The sequence below is a fragment of the Neomonachus schauinslandi genome, chromosome 2 (genome assembly GCF_002201575.2).
Source record: "Neomonachus schauinslandi chromosome 2, ASM220157v2, whole genome shotgun sequence".
NCBI classification, from domain to species: domain Eukaryota; kingdom Metazoa; phylum Chordata; class Mammalia; order Carnivora; family Phocidae; genus Neomonachus; species Neomonachus schauinslandi.
In genome coordinates, this window is record NC_058404.1 from 72,181,570 (window position 1) to 72,203,030 (window position 21,461).

Consider the following 21,461-nt stretch of genomic DNA (forward strand, 5'->3'; position numbering starts at 1 on the left):
TTGCGCCAAGGACAAACCCTGGGCACCCTCGCCGGGGGGTTGGAGCGCAGGGCGCTGGTGCTCCTCTAACTGGGCGGTCGCGGCGCTCCAACGAGAAGGTAAAGCGAGTTCAGATGCTTTTGCCCACCATTGGCAATTCCTTTAACAGGTGTCAGTTTACGAGTTGGGTGTTGCGGGTTCAGATTCAAAAGCCCGCAGGCGGCGTGTGTGTTGTGCGCTCTGGCTCCGGGCAAAAGCTCTATAGGAAGAGAACACAATGGGTGACAAACGAAACACAGTCTCTTTCTCCAGTTAGTTGATTTCCCGATCCTTCGCTCTTTGATCATGACCCAAGCCACTCGTGCCTCTATGAGCGCGTGCCTCTGGGATACTCTTTTTTGTGGAGAAGCCCTCTGCTAATGCCTTGAGCCCATCGAGCTGAGTTAGTGGATCTGAGCAAAACAGGACTGTGGCGTCAGTCCACAATGCTGCAAGGTCTGTTTCCTCGGGATTCCTCCCAGAAACTCTGTTTAGAGCCATTCCTTATAGAAGTCTGCGACCAGTCTCTCTTTCCCTTGTTCATTTTTAGAGGGGCCAGCAGAGCCTGCCAAGTTAGGAAAACAAATGCCTGAAATTGGAAACTAAAGTCTTTCTTAACTATCCTGTGTTGAGGTTTTGCACACATTACTTTCCCTCTATGCACCAGTCTCTTCATTTCTGAAGTGAGGATGCCCATACTGGTTTGTTTGGAATTTCTCTGAAATAGGAAAAAAAAAAAAAAGTTAAACAACTCAAAATAATACTTTTCAAAAATATTAGTTATGGCATCCCCTGAAGATGATTAGATTTTCAGTCTTATCTGGGCTTGCCCACACACTAATAATACTGCATATGTAAACATCTTTACACAGTGTAATCTGAAATTGATCATCTGGTAATGTAGAATTATGCCTACAGGAGCATATTTATTTATAAAACATTATTTATAAAACAAAGCAGTTTGGGCTTTTCAATTACCAAGAAACAAAAGTAAACAGAACTGGAAATATCCAAGATGTTCTACACAATTCTACTTAAAATATTTTGGTAGATATTACTTACCTTGGGGAAATATTCCTTGCTCACACATGTGTTTTATGCAACAAGTTCAATGCTTCCTAATATATTTACCCCTGTGAAGAGTGAACTCTGTACCAGGCAGTTGCAATTTTAGAAGGCTAGGAATGGCTTGAAATAACAACCACAAAAACATATAAGAAAGCAGATGAGCAATCAGATTAATTCCTTCGGAGGGCTCAACTGACTTGACTGACATTGATTCTATGAACATTTTTGCCTCCGTTATAACTGGCTTTCAAAAGCAGCCTAGCACTCTTATACAAATATTTATCTTATTCCCATACAGACATGTGTGCGTCTTAGAAACCACACATAGTTCCACAGACATCTCCTCAGGAGCTCCGAGAAGATTAAATGATCTCTGTCTCTTCCAATAAAGTACAGAACTGAATGAAAAACCGATCAATTGATGTTAAAGTTGCTTTATCGCATGTCATATTATCAAGAATAGTTTTGGCAATGGGGCACCTGGGTGGCTCGGTCGGTTAAACATCCGACTCTTGATTTCAGCTCAGGTCGTGTTCTCAGGATCCTGGGATCCAGTGCCAGGTCCAGCTCCCTGCTCTGCAGGGAGTCCTGCTTCTGCCTCTCTCTCTGCCCCTCCCTTTGCTCGTGTTCTCTCTTGCTCTTGCTCTTGCTCTGTCTCTCTCAAATAAATAAATAAAATCTTTTTTAAAAAAAAGAATAGTTTTGGCAGTTAACTCATGATATTTTTGTGCATTAAGATCTAACTGATACCCTTTGATGTGCCTATGCTATGTACTATGGTAACAACGAACCACTCTGATGAATGCCGAGAAACCCTATGAAGATGCCGATAGAAGTTTGTGGAAGGAGTGGTGAAATATGGAGTAATCCAAATTGAGACAGGACAAGATTATTGCTGCCTGATTCCTCTGGTGTCGAATCATTTAGTTCCTCAGGCAATTCCACAGCTAAGAAGAATATATGCCGACTATTCCTCAAATAGGGAGCAGACTCAAACTCAGATGCCTACCTGGCTGGTGCCAATGACCTAAATGCATATACTAAGCTAAGCTGTGGGAGACAGTAGGGAGTGGTGGGTGTTACAACATCCCTGAACGCACAAAAGTACATGCCTTTTCTGAAGGAGGAGGCTGCTGATTCCACTGAGCTGCCTTGCAAAAATCTAAATTCAGTATTGTCAGATCTGACATTTTAAGAGAACAAAAATCCATATTCTGAAACATCTTACAAATTTTCAGCGAAGGAAATTAATTCTTGAAAAGTCAAGCCCCCAGGTGGGTCAGATCTGCGCAGGCCAAAATGAATAGTGATGGATAGATAACCCGCTGTCTGGCCTGTGGGTCTCCAATAGTGTAACCTCTGATATTAGTACGTGATGTTTGATGAGCCTCCTCAAATACATAAAACATGACTTGACCACCATTTCCCTTCCCCCACAAACCGTTCCTCAGTGAACATAAATGTAAAAGGAATACAACCAAAGATTAATTGCCAAATAAATAACTTTCTTTTCCACTTTGGGTTGAATAGGTGTTCTCAGTGAGACTCTGAAGTAAAGGACCTGGCGAATAACTGAACAATCAGGATTTTATATAGTTACGATGAAGAAATTTCACACAAACTCTTTGTTTAAAAAGACAAAGTTAGATAACATTGGTATAAAAGACCATTTATGATGCATTTTTTTGATAAAGTGCACCATGACATGGATTTTAAATTTATTTTGAAAGCAAGGAAGCTTCCCCCAAGGTGTAAATAATTTCATTGTTTAAAGTAACTTATAGCCATTATAAAAATCAACAGATGAATGGATAAAGAAGATGTGGTATATATATATATATACATATACATATACAATAGAATATTATACAGCCATCAGAAAAAAGAAATCTTGCCATTTGCAACGACGTGGATGGAACTAGAGGGTATTATGCTAAGTGAAATAAGTCAATCAGAGAAAGACAAGTATCATGTGATCTCACTGATATGAGGAATTTGAGAAACAAGAGAGGATCATAGGGGAAGGGAGGGAAAAATGAAACAAGATGAAACCATAGAGGGAGACAAACCATAAGAGACTCTTTTTTTGTTGTTTGTTTAAAGATTTCTTATTTATTTATTTGTGAGAGAGAGAGAGAGAACAAGCAGGGGGAGCGGCAGGCAGAGGGAGAAGCAGGCTCCCTGCTGAGCAAGGAGCCCGATGCGGGACTCGATCCCAGGAGCCTGGGATCATGACCTGAGCTGAAGGCAGCCGCTTAACCACTGAGCCACGCAGGCGTCCCTGTAAGAGACTCTTAATCTCAGGAAACAAACTGAGGGTTGCTGGAGTGGAGGGGGGTGGGAGGAATGGGGTGGCTGGGTGATAGACATTGGGGAGGGTTTGTGCTATGGTGAGCGCCGTGAACTGTGTAAGACTCATGAATCACAGACCTGTACCCTTGAAACAAATAATACATTATATGTTAATAAAAAAAGAAAGCAGAAAAAAAAGCATAGAAAGAAATACACATGATCTAAAACATCGCTGTCCAATAGAACTTTCTGCAATGATGGTAATGTTCTATACCTGCATTGTCCAATAAATTAGCCACCTATCCACACATGGCTTTTGGGCACTTGAAATATGGCTAGTGAACGGAGACTGAATTTTAAATTTAAAAACTTTTTAAAAGCACCAAAACCAAAAAGTATGTTTTGATTCCTAATGGAAAGTCCTCCTGGGGTCATTCCTGTCAGAAAGCTAGTTTTTTTTCTCACCTTAACATCAAAGTTTCCTGAAAGATTTTTCTTTTAAGATTTTTATTTATTTAAGAGAGAGAGAGAGAGTGTGAGAAGGTGGGGTGAGGGCAGAAGGAGAGGGAGAGAGAGAATCTTAAGCAGACTCCCCACTGAGCGAGGAGAGCAAGCCCAACGTGGGGCTTGATCCCATGATCCTGAGATCATGACCCGAGCTGAAACCAAGAGTCGGACCCTCAGCCAACTGAGCCACCCAGGCGCCCCCCGAAAGACTATTAAATAACTCTCAAGTCATACCAAACTGAATTAAATCTTGGACAAAACAAAACAGTGTAGTGCAGCAGGAATGTGGAAGCTGATTCCAGAAGGAGAAAGAAGTAAGCCCCATAAATCAGGACAGCAGCCTAGGAAGGGAGGAAGATTATAGCACCAGAAGAGAGAGCAGCAAGCCCAAGCAAGGAATTCTCTAAACTCCAGTAATGTAAGAAAAGCTCAATGATGTTAATAAAATAATGTACTTAGACTAAACAAACAAAACCTAATAACAAGTCCCTAGTTAGGAACTATTAATAATCAAATTAGCTTAACAATTATAGTGTTTAAGATATTTGAAACTGATTCCAGCTTGCTTTATTTAAGTGTTCAATAAATTCAGTTATTTATTTATCCTTAGGTTTATTAAGTCCTTTTACAGGAATTCTTTTTAAAGTTTCAATAATACTCCCTTGTAGTAAAACTAATGGAACCTAGATATCCTAATGGCCATTTGGTTATAATATGGATTCTCAATTGGTTGTAAATCGATTTCTGATTGGATATGTGTCTACCTTTCCTTTCAGGCAGGAAAAGACACAGTGGGAGTTAATATCTGAACAGATATGGTGGAAGTTGCGTCAAGTAGACATAGAAAAAAGAGACCAGTTTATATGAGTGGAGCTAGAGGTGCTTTAACTTTTTAAACAAGTCTTTAAGATCAACTCAGTTTTAAAAAACTGGACAGTCTAGTCACACTTGTGATGAAAAGGTAATACTTCCTTCGACATCCTTACAAAGTTGGCTCATTTGTAACAGGTGGGCCAGTAAATGTGTGGATGGGCAAAAATTGGTCAGCAAATAGTCCATTTCATGAAGCTGATAGGCTAGGTTTTCTTTAAAATTTTGTAGGCCACAGTATGTTATGAAGACAGGTGTCTCATTCAAGAAAAGTTAACTAGTCATTCCAAGTGAAATGTATGCTAAATCCTAAATTGAGCATAAATATCATTTGCTATGATTTTTATCTCTATGGATTTGGAGTTTTTATTTTTGTTTTGAATTTTTAATTGCAGATTCAAAGTGATTAAGCAGGTTTGTAAGCACTATATGCAACATTTTGCTGAAATTTTTATCTCTCAGTGATCATCCAAATGGATATTGAGACTGGTAAGGAACCAAATCTAAAAGGATATTTAAATGCAAATGATTCACAGTTCAAATTTTACATGGAACAGAGGAAAGGACATTTTTATGTGGAATTCAGAATTTAATCAATGCAAATTTTCATTTGATTATCCGAAACATGCACAGAAGGCCCATGGCTGAAGAGGAAACATGCACCCTTTTAGAAATTTCAATTTTATTTAATAAGTGTTTATCCTTGTAGCATATAGAGACATAATTTGATATATAGTTTTGAATCATACTCAAAACAAATTTAATTTTTAATTTTTCTCGAAAAAATGCAAACAAAATCAAAGCTCTCTCTCATATGAAATTACTATTGGTATCTCTTGAGAGATGAGAAGTCAAAGATTTATATATAATTTTTACATATCATACGATCATCCCACTCTGTTTTTTCATTGTTGCCTGACAAACCCCCTAAAACCAAGTGGCATAAAACAGTTATTTCATGCTGCTCATTATGGGTCAGAAATTCGGGAAACAGTTAGGTGATTCATCTCTGATCCATGTGGCCACAAATGGAGAGGTGAGGCTGTAGGATGCTCTTCTAAGATGGTACCTTCCCTCACATGTCTGGATCTGGGCTGGCTTCCAGTAGCTGGAGCTTGTGTATTTATCTCTCTTCAAGTATGGCAAACTCAGAGCAGTCAGACTTACTACTGGCTGGCTTTCCCTAGAGAGAACTTTCAAAAGAGAGTATTCTAAGAGACCCAGGCAGAAATTGCAAGGCTTCTCATGATCAGATCTCCCAAGTCCCAGAACATCTCTTCAGCTACATTCTTTTGGTGAAGCAAGTCTCTCAGGCCAGCTTATAAAATGGGAGAAGAGGAATATACTTCACCTCTGCAGGAGAGAAGGGCATGTGTGTACAGGGAAGAAAGAAACTGATAGTGATCTGAGAGAAATGTCATCCCTTTGCCTTATATATTTTGGATGTATCTGTGTGTGTGTGTGTGTGTGTGTGTGTGTGTGTGTGTGTGATACATCCATTAAAAAGGGGCTCTTCTGGGAAAAGAACAGTAGCCTCAGAAATTCTACAGTGAATTTTTCTGCTTTGGCTTGCAGTTCATAAAATTATCAGGGCCAGAGACTGCAAACTCTAAGATCTTCGCTGCCCATGGAAGCCCTGTGGCAAGAATACACAATGAAAATAGAAGGGGTGTTTCCAATACCTGCACTTCGATGAACATAGTGATTGTGATAGGTGCAAATAAATAACTTGAGATAGATTTTCCCCATAATGATTTACTTAAGGTGAATAGTACTTAAACTTGTTCTCAGAAACCCCAGGTAATATGACAGCATAACATTGCCTGATAGCCAATTCCAGTATTTAACTACAGCATTCTCAACACAACTTTCACTGAGCAGTAAAGCCCAGGAGGAACTGTGGAGACGTCTGCTCTATACATGTCTTATTGCTGAGTAATGCACAGAAGTTGGTCTCAGAGGATCTGGGGCACTGTACTGAATCTGGTTTGTTCGCTGTGTAATATGGAAATGTCATTTAATCCTTCTGAGCCTCAGTTTTCCCAACTATAAAATGAGTTACATTCTTAATACTTTAGAGTAAGAGCACAGTCTTAGTTCTCGAAATTCCACAGGTTGGCTTTGGCAATCTTCAAAATATTCCTTGTATCTCATTACTTGTGATATCTCTCATTAGCTTTTCCTTAATTTATTACCCATGTTCTGTTTTCTTATGGTCCCCAAGAATAGAACCATATTTAAGTGGTCTCAAGTATTTTGAACAGCATAGTAATATGTTTAGATTAATCTTGAGAACTCTTTAAGAAAAATGGGGGGTGGGAAAATATACGTATTAAAATTGCTAAGGGCATCGGACAGTGAAAGTCAATGAAATTGCTTAGCTTTTCCCCAACTAAAAAAAAAAAAAATCAGGGGCGCCTGGGTGGCTCAGTCAGTTAAGCGTCTGACTTTGGCTCTTGTTATGATCTCAGGGTCCTGGGGTTGAGTCCCAGGGAGCCCGCTTCTTCCTCTCCCTCTACCTCTCCACCCTGCTCATGCTCACTCTCTCTCTCTCTCTCTCTCAAATAAATAAATAAATAAAATCTTTAAAAAAAATCATATATATTACTTCATATCAAAGGGATATTACATGATCTAAAAATAAGTTTTGTTATAGTAAATTAATCATAACATTTAATAAATTGGTGCTTGATTTGCCCTCTCTGAAAGAACAGTTATTGATACATGCTCATACTATGTAATGTTTTCATTAGGTATAGACTCTGAAAGATATAGAAGTGAAAATTTTCAGATGACCCTAAGCCCATTGTTCCCAAACTGTATACCAATGCAGCCCTGGCTACCACAACAAATTCACATGGGAGCTCGTGTGATAGTTTAAATTTTAGAAGAAATCACAACCATACTTAACATCTGTTGGCTACTGATACTTGACATCTATTAGATGCCGCACAAAGTATAGCTGGAATTTAGTTCACAGTTTCAACATTAAATTATACTACATGCCTTTCAGTGACATCATATTTTGGGGAAGCTGGGTTTTTAGTGGCTGTTGCGATAAGAAACAATCACCATGTGAAAAGTCATTGAGTAAAGGAAATGAGAGTGGCCTTTTCCAAATTGATTTCAAGACATGTGAAATTGTGCAGGGCCCAATAGACACACATATGTCCCTCATTTACTTAAGAATGAAAACATATTACATTATTTCAATTTATGTGCATTTGTTTTTTCAAATGGCTATTAAACTTTAAAGACATAAATGCTTATAAAATTATTTGTACCTAACTCCTTGATAAATGGCACTCTTTGTTAGGTGTGTTTTGGCCTTGAAGTCATCATGACCTGTCTGCCCTCGGGCCATGTCTATCTGGGAGTCACATTTTGTTCGTGTAGGAAGAGTTCGTTTCATTGAGTTAATCATGTGAGTTTTTTAATATTGGACTTGAAATTTTTGATTTGAAAAATATTTTTTCAGGGCACCTGGGTGGCTCAGTTGGTTAAGCGTCTGCCTTCTGTTCAGGTCATGATCCTGGGGTCCTGGGATCGAGTCCCACATTGGGCTCCCTGCTCAGTGGGAAGCCTGCTTCTCCTTCTCCCACTCCCCCTGCTTGTGCTCTCTCTCACTCTCTGTGTCAAATAAATAAATAAAATCTTTAAAAAAGAAAGAAACATGGGGTGCCTGGGTGGCTCAGTTGTTAAGCGTCTGCCTTCGATTCAGGTCATGATCCCAGGATGCTGGGATCGAGCCCCGCATCAGGCTCCCTGCTCAGCGGGAAGCCTGCTTCTCCCTCTCCCACCACCCTGCTTGTGTTCCTTCTCTAGCTTTGTCTCTCTCTGTCAAATAAATAAATAAAATCTTTAAAAAGAAATAAAAACAAAGAACAAAAAAAGAAAGATATTTTTTTCAGTGAAAGATACTATCAGGAAACTATGTTAGAAATAGTTAAAGAAAGAGGATTTCATGAAAGCTCGCGTGCATAGGCAGGCATGCACTGCCCGTATTTTACAGAACCCTCTGAATTGTTCTGCTTTATCCCAGCCTAGCATGGACAACAGAGACCTCCTCCTAGACAGGAAAATAGGAAGGAGGGTGGGAAGGAACATACAGGCACATAAGGAAAGTAGAAAAGGGACACTTACTAGCATAAATCAGAAGTATGTATGTATTCTATTTTATTGTAGTAAGGACACTTCCCATGAGATCTATTCTCTTAGATTTTTTAAGTGGACAACACATGATTGTTGACTGTAGGTACAACGTTGTACAGTAGAGTTATAGAGCTTATTCATCTTGATTGACTGAAACTTTATGTCTTTGGATTAGTAAAACATACAGAGTATTTAAACTCCCATATGTGACTTTAGGTTTATCCAGAAATCTGATATCTATGCATAATATAATAATAATTCAAATGTTATAGCACTACTAAAATCATTACTGGGAAAACTATCGAATCACACGGAAAATGTTAGTACAATAGAATATTCATTTTTAAATGCAAAAAAGCTGTATGCTTAATATGACCATATATTTTTAAAATATGATTCTGAAAAATGACCGGCAGGAAAATATACCCCAAAGCTAACTAACTATATTTATGCCATGCAAACTGTGATTTTGTTCTTTCATCTTTCTTCTCAAATTTTCTTAAGTTAACCTTTTATTTTGACTAATGAAAATAATAAGTATCATATAAAAGCATACTGAAACTATTATTCAGATATCCATGAAATCTCTTAAAATGAATAGGAGATTTGCTGTCCTATCCACATAGTTCTTTCCTCAAACCCCACAGCCCAGGGTAGCTCTTCCAAACTAAGGTCCATGTTAGAATCACACATGGCACTTTGTAAATACACAGATGAGAGGGTCTGATTCTGTGGCACTGGGTGGAACTCAAGTGCCCACATGTGATTCTGTCCTACATCCTCCCCATTCTCAACTCAGAGTCTCTCCCCTCCTTGAAGCACCTACACCCCTTCCCTGCGCCCATATTGGTATGCTTTTTGGTTACCTTTGTCTCTTCCCTAATTCAAACTACTACTCCAAACTCAAATCTAGACACAAGTAAAATCACACGCTCAAAGGACATAGACACCTTTCTCTCAGATTCCTATTTATTTTCAGTCATTCCAGCCATTCCAAACTCCCCCGAATTCAGTCTATAATCGCCCTCAACTTCATTCTCTTTGAGGCCATGGTGACACCACCTCTGTTCGAGATTGTTATGTTAGCATATGTCCATTCTCTTCACTGTCTTTCTTTCCTCCTTCCATGACTCCTTAAAAGTTTAAAAGGTAAAGTGTGTGAATGTTTTCTTTAGTGTTTTTTTTTTCTTCTTCTTCTCTTTCCTTCCATCATAACCTCTTCTCAGGAAAACCTTAGAGGTAATTCGCATTGAGTTGCCTGCCATGGGAAGAATCTTACCAGAAAAGTGAAGCTGAGGGAAAGGGGCTGTGGAATGATCAGCACCAGCCAATATGTGCAAGAGATGTACTTCTGGTTCTGTTTCTATGTGGGGATTTTAGCAGCAGAACCTCCTAAACCTCTGAAAACCACATTGTCACACATGGGTAATATGTTCAGGATTTTTTGTTGACTCTTCGAAATAATTACTGAGACGTTCGATTTAATCCTTTAACATCTAGACCACACTTGAATGAAAATTCCATTTGCTGGGATTTGGTCTACATTTTCCTTATCATCACCGAGTTATTCTTTCAACACTATTAAGTAAGAGCAAATATTAGCGAGTATGACACTCTTCTAGACATTCTGTCCTCTGGCATTTTTAAATTTTCTTCTCTTTTGTGGCAGTATAAAAAATAGCTCTAATAAGGGTTTTGACTGATTCATTCATCTTGCTCTTTGCTTGCTAACACATCAAATCTGATAAAGAAATTGTTTTGTTTGAAGATGCCAATTACTTAATTAACTTTACCTGTCACAGGAAAGGCATACAGAAAATGTAAATATTGCCTTCTGTTGAGTGGATTATATATTGTATCCTAGGTAGAATACTAAGATTACATCAAGATAAGTATAGCAGAGAAAATACAAATGTGGAATACGGTTCCATAAACTAGGGCTTCGTTTGTTAAACTGTGGTGTTAGGCTTCCCATTATCGAAGTCATCTGAGGTCTCTCATAGCAATACAGGTTCTGAGACCCCTGATAGGTCCTGCAGGCAAGGAATCTCGTGGGAGTGAAAGATGTGATCTGTAAAGTTAGCAAGCTTCCCAGATCATGTAAATGTGTATCTTATTTTGACCAGCGCTAATCTAGGGGGACATCCTGCTAATATGCCAACAAATAAGGGAACAAATAAATGAATAAGGGATAATGGCAGAGAGAGTGAGAGAGAATTATTCAGACATCTTCTGTTCTTCAGAAGTTGCTGAGCAATTCTTCCTTTCCCATTGCTCCTGCAGATTTAATGTTACAGTACATCTTGTTTCCATAGAGAAAATTATTTGTAGGTATAAATTATCCAACATCAATTCTTGGGGATACATCTCTTTGCTTAATTAGTTTTTGAGTTAGAAGTCACTAACTAGAAGTTACTTCCTAAAGGAAATAATCCCACACGGAGCGTAGCAGGTCAAATAACTCTGTCAGAGAGCAATTAACCCCGTGTCTCTCTTCAACATTTGTAATACTTTCAACTTTACATTTCTTTTTCTTTTTAATTTTATTATGTTATGTTAGTCACCATACAATACATCATTAGTTTTTGATGTGGTGATCCACGATCCATTGTTTTCGTATAACACCCAGTGCTCCATGCAGTACGTGCCCTCCTTAATACCCATCACCGGGCTGACCCATCCCCCCTCCCCCCTCCCCTCTAAAACCCTGTTTGTTTCTCAGGTCCATAGTCTCTCATGGTTCATTTCTCCCTCCAATTCCCCCCCCTCCCATTTTTCCCTTCCTTCTCCTAATGTCCTCCATGTTATTCCTTATGTTCCACAAATAAGTGAAACCATATGATAATTGATTTTCTCTGTTTGACTTATTTCACTTAGCATAATCTCCTCCAGTCCCATCCATGTTGATGTAAAAGTTGGGTATTCATCCTTTCTGATGGCTGAGTAATATTCCATTGTATATATGGACCACATCTTCTTTATCCATTCATCTGTTGAAGGGCATCTTGGCTCTTTCCACAGTTTGGCTATTGCGGACATGGCTGCTATGAACATTGGGGTGCATATGGCCCTTCTTTTCACTACATCTGTGTCTTTGGGGTAAATACCCAGTAGTGCAATTGCTGGGTCATAGGGTAGCTCTATTTTTAAATTTTTGAGGAACCTCCACACTGTTTTCCAAAGTGGCTGTACCAACTTGCATTCCCACCAACAGTGTAAGAGGGTTCCCCTTTCTCCACAACCTCTCCAACATTTGTTGTTTCTTTCCCTGTCCATTTTTGCCATTCTAACTGGTGTAAGGTGGTATATCATGTGATGATTTCACTACCTGATGAACACCTCTCTTCCCAACTTGAGACCCTGAGGGAAACAAAATCAAACAACAATCACTTTTTAATGCTTTTTTGTGTACAAACAAGAGAATTAAAATGGAAAAAATTACCAATTTGCTTCATTTCCCCTTGATAAGAGGCTTAGATACTGAGCCATCTGCTTGTTCATTTGATCAATGTAGATATAACCTTGTGTCTTAAAGTCTGAATGAACACTCAGGTTAAACAGGTAAATTGCCATTGATATTTAGCAATCCTAATTTAGGTCATTTAAAATAATTTCTGGGTTAATTATGCATGGAATGTTTATTTACATTTTCTCAATTCCTAAACTATATTTACTCTTTTGTACAGATAGCACAAGTCCCAGGTATTTAATTTAAAAATTACATAAGAGTATCTAAGGAAGGCACAGGAATATATGACAAGCATCCTCATTTGATTTAGTTTGAACTGTCCCCTCCTCACCAATAGGAAAGAGGGGCAGGGTAAGGCCAAAAATAACAGGAAAGTGGCAGCAGTGAAATTGTTGCCTGTTTGTTCTTGACTATTCTCTCATTTATTTAATCTACTTTATGACTGCAAAATATGTCTTCAGTATCTTGCTTTTCTTAAAAGTTCAAAACCCTGGGGCACCTGGGTGGCTCAGGTGGTTAAGCAACTGCCTTCGGCTCAGGTCATGATCTGGAGTCCCGGGATCAAGTCCCACATTGGGCTCCCGGCTCGGCGGGAAGCCTGCTTCTCCCTTTCCCACTCCCCCTGCTTGTGTTCCCTCTCTCGCTGTCTCTCTCTGTGTCAAATAAATAAATAAAATCTTTAAAAAAAAAAAAAAGTTCAAAACCCTGAATAGTCAGCCTCTTGACCCTTTCACTTAAAAGGAATAATACATGACAATGGGCATCTAAGCCACGGGCAAGGACTAGAATCATTCTGTAATCTTCTGAGTATTTTCCCTCTTAGGAGCACTAGAAAGATGTTTTTTTCTATAACTTGAAATATGATTTTTAAGATGTTTATTTGAATTCAAATGTAACCTGTGAAATTCTCATATTGTCATTGCATCATTTTCAAAAAAAAAAGTATTTAAAGTCAGTTTCTGTATAGGCTTCAGCTGCATCTTGTCTTCTCGCAATTTAAAAACCTTAGTCCTGATGTGTATTCAGAGACTAATGGCGGGGGAGGGAGTATTTGTTCAAATATACAATTGAAAGACCAAATTCTGTTGAGCTCTGCTTTAAAGACAACTCAGTATAACTTAAGAGCAAGAAAGATTAAAGTAGATAGATAATAGTTTTATGCTCTCAAAAAGATTCTTTGCTTAACAAAATATTTGCTACAGAATTAGTGAAAGTCAACCATATTATTTGATTTATAAAAAAATTGAATTAGGAAAAAGACATATGTTAACGATAAGGGCAACAGCAAGATGGGGTGTATGGTAGTTTATGAGCAACTAGGGCTGAACACAGATTTTTTATTCACTCTGTATTTCATTGAGCAACAACTTTGTGGCATGAATTTACTGTGTGAATATAAAGGCTATCTAATCTCTATGCTGCTGTAAACAGAGATCAATGAGCTTGGGCCTAGGCCATGCAAAAGCCCATAGTCTGGTGCACTAGAGACAAATTATTGAAGTTAATTATATCACAAGGTGGTAAGTCCTATGACAGATATGTGATTCATAGAAGAGATGACATTTTATTTTTATCCTGTGGATGAATAGTTTAGTATTTGATGGAGGCTGGGTTAGAGGATGGAAATTCTAAGCAGTTGAAGCAGTGGAAACCTACTAGGATATGAAAGGATCTGACAGGAAGAACCAGATGCATAGTTTGGGATGCTTTTTGCAGGAGTGTCTGGGAAATGATACTGGGAGATACATAGTAGCCAGATGATTGAAGGTGTTATACTCTACACTAGATAGTTGCATTTTATTGTATTGGTAATATGTAGTCACTGAGGGGTTTAAAACACCCAAAAAGTGTTTTTGAGTGTTGGTAAGAATTTTCTGGTAGCAATGGGAGTTTTTTGGGTGAGTGGGGTATGTCTTAGAGCAGTGATATACAATCAAGACAGATTGTAATAAAAGAATTACATGGAGAGTTTCAAAATACCCTGGTTCCCTCCCCAAACTTAAAGAATCACATGGGACTAGGTCTTATATTTTTTAAAAGCCCCCTTATTGGTTACATATTGCTGCATAACAAATTACCACAAACTTTTCAGCTGAAACAGTTACCATCTCAGAGTTTCTGTGGGTCAAGAACTGGAGGGTAGTTTAGCCAGGTTTTCTGCTTTCAGGTCTCTCCCAAGGCTACAATCAAGATGGTGGCCAAGACAAGGGTCTCATTTGAGGCTCTCCTGGAGCAGGATCTGCTTCTAAGCTCGGCTGGCTGTGAGCAGGATTCTGTCCCTTGGGTGGGTTGTTGGACTGAGAGCCCAGCTACTTGCTATCTGTACCTGGAAGAGCCCCGCTTCTCTCCTTATATGGGCCTCCCTACATGGAGGCTTACTTCATCAAAGCCAGCAAGGGAGAGTCTACTGGCAAGAGAGAAGTTACAGTTTTAAGTAAGATAATCATGAAGGGGACCTCTCATCACCTTTGCCTTCTTCTATTGGTAAGAAATAATCCACATGGTGCCCACACTCAAGATTGAGACATTGCACAAGAGCTTGAATACCAGGATTCAGGGAAAATTAGGGAACACCTTAGAGTCTGTCTATGACACACTCCATGTGATTCTGATAGTCATTCAGGTTTGAAAACACTGACCTAGAGACTTTAGGGAATACACACCAAAAATGGCAAGGATGAAACTTAGAGAACAGACCTCAAAAACTTTGAAAAACAAATATCTATAAGCAGGTGATTATTTGTGGGGGTGTGGGTGTTGTTAGGGAGGGGATAGCTTGATTTTCAAGCCTTAAACTTGGTGATTGAGTATATAGTGATGGCTTTAAAAAAATAAGAAGTCAGAAAAAGAAACCCCAGGATCGACCCCAGGATCCTGGGATCATGACCTGAGCCGAAGGCAGACACTTAACGACTGAGCCACCCAGGCGCCCCCGGAGTTAGTTTTAGATCTGTTGGAGTTTTTGTGCCTATAGGGTATGTTACGAAAAAGTATTTACAACTGTGAAATATAGCAAAAAAAAAAGAAAAAAAAAAGTGAGTAGCCTGTGTTTTCAGCAATATATAGTAGCATTGTTTACCAGGCCCTCCAGAGGTTTATTTTATTATCTAGGAAAATGATCTTTGTTCAACTCACTATTTACAACTGATTAAAGTTCCCAGACTTAGTGAGGTTACAAGTTAACTTATATATTTTTGACCAATAGAATCGCAAATGATTTCTTTCTGTTACAAGAGATAACCCGAAGGTTGTAGCTTATTTTGTTGTAGGACATTAAGCACTTTCATAACTCAATTAGCAATCTTATATTAATATTTCTTCATCAAATTGACTATAAATAACTAGATCCTCAAATGCTTTCTGAATCACACCTATCATCTCACTGTTTCTGTTATCTTTTAATAAGCCAAATAAAATATTTGACACATGTTGTTTATATTTGTGTGAGTCATAATTTTTTAAATTTTAGTTTAACTTTTTGAAATTTATGCTTTAGTGATTGTGGAGGGACCACCAAGATGCTCAACTGAACTCACTCAATGGAGCCAATGTCACTATACTAACTAACCAAGAGATCTCTCTCCCTCCCTCCCTCCCTTTCTCCCTTTCTCTTTCTGAAATTATTTTAACTTGCAATCAAACTTTACCTTTGCTGACTCTCTGATTCCTTAGGTTTTATTATTTGTACTGATTTTTTGTTTGTTTTTGGTTCTTGTCTTTTTTAGATTCTGGTTCCAGTTTGCACATAGCAAATATTGTTCCTCAATAAAATGGCAACCATGACCAGAAACCTAGTTTTATGATCTGGCCATCTGATGATCCCTCCCAGGATGATGGGGATCTATTCTCTGTTGCATGACAAGTGACAGGGAATTCACTTTCTTATTATTTTGTGATCATTTATCTATTTTTGTACCCAAATCAACTAAGGAATCATTCTGTGCCCACTAGAGAGGAGAACATCTTTTTGAGGTCTGGAATAGTGAATTTTTGTGTTTCGGGGTTCACTTCACCCATAGCTGAGGGTATGGGAGTGAGGTTGGAGGCTGTGTGCCTGCATGTCTATAATAAAGCAAAGCCTTTATCTTTTACAAATATGAGTGTGAAATATTTCCTATCTCCATTAGGTACTAATTAATTAGGTTATGAAGTTCTTCTGATTAAAGGAGCTTTGTTGTAACTGGTTTGTAAGGCTAATAAGACTAATATAAATCTTGTATTTCCCCATGTTTGTACAAAATAAAGAAGCTGAACTATTCATATTTCCATGTGCTAGACTTTTAAGAAGAAATTTCCTTTTCACTGAGAAAGCTAAGTTACATTTTTATGTAAGAGTCCAAGTTCATGTAATGAAGGTAAATCCTGATATAAATCAGATTACTCAAATAAGTTCCAGTTAAAAGCACCGCTATATGGCTTTTCCCCGATGTGATTATCAGATCTGTGTTTGTTTTGATAACAGTTGATATTAGCTCATCTAAACTGCCTAGATTTCTTTTTTTTTTTTTTAAAGATTTTATTTATTTATTTGAGACAGAGAGAATGGGAGAGAGAGAGAGCACATGAGAGGGGGGAGGGTAAGAGGGAGAAGCAGGCTCCCTGCCGAGCAGAGAGCCCGATGCGGGACTCGATCCCGGGACTCCAGGATCATGACCTGAGCCAAAGGCAGTCGCTTAACCAACTGAGCCACCCAGGCGCCCTAAACTGCCTAGATTTCTTATACTGTTTTAGTGCTCAGATAACAAAATATTTATAATTATGGATAATGTAAAATTGTGTTACTCTAAACTGGATCACAGGGATGACAAATTGTTTTATATCAGCATTAATCATGTTTTCTAATGTGTTAGCTTAAAACATGATATCCAAGATTATCTTAGTTAACTTTACAACCTTGGACTAATATTAAGCCTAGTTAATAAATAACCTTTGGATCCCTGGATAACTTTTTAAGTAACAAAGAACACTGATACCTTGCTCATAAGGCATAGTTTTTATTATACATCACTTTTATCCCCAGTTTACTATATTATAGAGTGACTATCCTTTTGTGTCTTGTTAATGAATGTATCCTGTTATTTTTGTCACTTTTCAGAGGTATAAAAGTGATGTGTGGGACTCTACAGGTGAGTTTTGCTTGTCTGTTGAATCGCCTGTATGTGATAAACAATCCTCGATTATGTACTTCCCAGTTAAATAGAAGTTAGCTAATTTGATTAAATGTTATGGCTCTTATGAGTGATTCGAGCCTATGGCAGGAGCATAACGTATATGAATAGAAGTGTAAGAGATATGAGGTTTTCTCTTGTTTTTCAAGGAAGAGAAAAGTTTTGCCCTAAAATAAAGTGCAAGACTGTCCTAAAAATATGAAAGAACATGGTGAAGGGCAAAACTTGATTTTGTACAGCAAGCTGAAGAAAGTTTGAGAGAAGTGAAATTTATTTGCTTTGGTTTATATTACCTGAGATATAAAAGATTTATGATAAACTCTTGGCAAAGTTCATTCAGATTGATGGGTTTGTTCAGTTTTTTTTTTTTTTTTTAAGGAGCTTACAATCTTTTTATTCCCAGATATTGCATGAATACATCTAGAACATGGTTTTCTTTCCAGGAGGATAACTTTGCCTAGAGTATTTAGTCTGCCCATAACAAAGTATAGTAAATTATTTGTTTGTTTTACCTTCTATGCAATCTGCCCAGATGATAGATAATCTGGAATAATTTTTTTGTGTGTGCTCCAGATTGACTGTTTCATGTCCTTGATTACTTAAGAAAACAACAGGAGATGAGATTTATTAATTTGCATTATTAAAAAAAAAAGGGATCTAGAAATAATTCAGTCTTTTGGTTATGCTCCATGTTTCTTAATTAGTTCCAACAGTAGTTGTAAGATTTCCCTGAACAGAGTTGTTAAAGAATAATTTTGTACAGGTAAAATGTTACCAATATAAATTTTTCAGAGATAAAAGATGGATTGGAAGATACTTGTAGGTATTTTGGTAACCTCGCTGACCACGTGTCCTTATGTTCAGGGGAAACTAAATTAAAGAAATTCTTTTTTTTTTTTTAAGATTTTATTTATTTATTTATTTGACAGAGAGAGACACTGCAAGAGAAGGAACACAAGCAAGAGGAGTGGGAGAGGGAGAAGCAGGCTTCCCGCGGAGCAGGGAGCCGGATGTGGGGCTCGATCCCAGGACCCTGGGATCATGACCTGAGCCAAAGGCAGACGCTTGAGCCACCCAGGCGCCCCCCATTAAAGAAATTCTTATAAAAAATTATGTTGTCTCCAGTAGCAGATTTTACGGTCTCCCATTCTGATATTGTTGGTTATGGCAATAAATTAACTATTGTCATTATGTCTCTTGCATAACTATGAGACTTCTTTTGAGGCTTAAAGCCTTGATTAAAGCTCAGATTAGAATCTTTGTCTTTAGCCAAGAATACTTTCTGAACCTCTAGGAGAGGACCATAAGAGATACTCAACAATTGCTACTTCAGAGAATATGCTCTTGGGGTGCCTGGGTGGCTGTCGGTTACACATTTGCCTTTGGCTCAGGTCATGATCCCAGGGCCCTGGGATTGAGCCCCATCTCAGGATCCCTGCTCAGTGGGGAGCCTGCTTCCCCCTCTCCCTCTATAGCTCCTCCTGCTTATGCATTCTCTCTCTGTCAAATAAATGAATAAAATCTTTAAAGAAAAATGAAGAATATGCTCTTGCATACAGATTTCCAGGCTGATTTGCCTTATTTTTCTTTGAGATTGTGCCAGCGGACTGAGTTAGGATTTCCAGAGCTTTCTTTAATGCAGAAGCAGACAACTTCATGAAAGCAGAGGGCTGACCCAAGATCCGGTGGGTCAAAAATTAATTGCATAGAACTGAAAAAAACCCTGATAAAAGACATTTCACTTTGATTATTTATTTGGAATATTGCTGATACCATGTTTAATGTTTTTGTCTTCTAAGGAATATACACAGAGGCCTTGTTTCTTTCTCCTTAAGCTTTCTCTAGTCCTCAATTTAGAAGACTATGTATTTGTAAACTGAATTTTAAACTAAGTATTGGTAAAATGAAATATATTTTTAAATAATATCTGACAGGGCACCTGGGTGGCTCAGTCGGTTAAGCGTCTGCCTTCGGCTCGGGTCATGATCCCAGGGTCCTGGGATCAAGTCCCACATCGGGGTCCCTGCTCAGCAGAGAGTCTGCTTCTCCCTCTTCTCTGACCCTCCTCCCTGCTTGTGCTCTCTCTCTTTTTCTCTCTCTCTGTGTCTCAAATAAATAATAAAAAAAATTTTTTTTAATGGTATCTGACTTTTACTGACCCCTCAGAATTCAGAAACAAATATTTTGACTAAGTCTCCTTACTTTTCAAGGCAATACAGTTATTTACATAGGCTAAATAATAATCTGTCCCACATTTTACCAGGGCACAATTGGGCAAATTGCTTCTGCAATGAAGGCCATCATACAGTACAACACTTGAGAATGAATCTCATTTATTCAGGTATGGCAGGCCCAAACAGTAAGAAATAAAGATTGTACTTTATATGTGGAGCCAGTACCTATAAAACCAACTGAGTAACACAGATCTGGTGCCTCTTTTATGGCTTAGGGGGTTCCTAAGCGTCACAGTTTAATGAAAGTCATTCCTGGAAGTATGCACTGTAGGATCTCTAGGAGGAAGAAATTCACTCAAATTTATTCATAGGTTGAGAAAATGTTCCTGGGCTTTGTTTCTTAGCCTTAAAATGAAAGCTAATAACATGGGCTTTTCAAAGTCCAACGTGAGATACCCTAAGACATTTCCAAGTAGAAATTATTCCTCAGGCATTAGTCATTGCTCAATACTACATGGCTCTAATCCAGTAAGATTAGGTTCAAAGGATGACCTTTGGATTTGCTGGGTAAGGGAGAGTTGAGAAAGTGGGGACAGCCAGGTTATGACACTCTGTCATGGGACTTAGCTAGGGATGGAAGGAGAAATATTGATTGGTGGCTAGAAGTGGGGTGCAATATCAAGAGAAGATTCTTTGTAAAGATAGATGGAACTTGATTGTGACTGGGAAGACCTAAAGAAAGAGTTAAAGGAATAATAGATGGAGCCAGGCTCTAAATAAAATACAACAGGACATGGTCAAGTGCAAAGAGAGGTATTATCCCTAAACTAGACAGCTTTTAACCTGAGACTGGAGCAGGAGGATGGGAGAAAGAAGGTTAACATAGATACATTTGTAGCTAGGGAAGAGGATGGAATTTATTAAGAATCTACCTTAGGGTCATTTTAATTATGAAGTCAATGGCCTGTTGGCTTGTTTAGAGTGTGAGTTTGGATTTGGTTAGTGGCTTTGGGGGTATAGTGGTTTGCAAAGGCAGTTCATGTTGAGTCCCTGTGTAACTTCCATCCCATCACTGCGGGAGTTTTGCTCGTGCACCCACTAAGAATTCACTCTGCAGAGCAGGCCATCTTTCACTGAGTGCTTTCAGTCTTTGAGCAAGAATTCACATGGTTCACAAGTGTCCTCTCTCTAGGACTTTCTCAGATACCCACCAATCCCTTCCTTCTGCAAGCCTCCTTTTCGCCATTGCTCTAATCACTTCAAAAAGTCATTGGAAATTTCCTATAAATGTATGTAGAGCCATGTTTCCGGCCATCTTATCTTCCAGAAAAATTTGTGAAAACCAGACGTTCCATTTGAAATTGTGCCCCACTTGAAGTCATTCCTGCTAGGCTGTCTCTCGAGGCCACCCCTTTGCTGGTGAATCCTATAGTTGTTCATTCCTGGAGGGATCCAGCTTAAGACGAAGAAGAATTTGGAAATTAAACTCACATTTTTCATCACTTCGTCATAGAGAACTCCCCCTGGAGGCCCTAAATCTGTCCTGAAAGAGAGGCATCCATTAGCAAAGTAGGGACAACACATGAAGAACATCAGCCAGTTTCTTCTGCAACTCGTAGATTCCTTACTTGTTCAGGACACAGAATTGATTTTAATACATTTGTTTGATGATGGAGTGCCACTAGGAGCACCCAGGTTTAGGGCTTAGTAGATTAGTAAAAACCAAACAGTTCATGAGGGGAA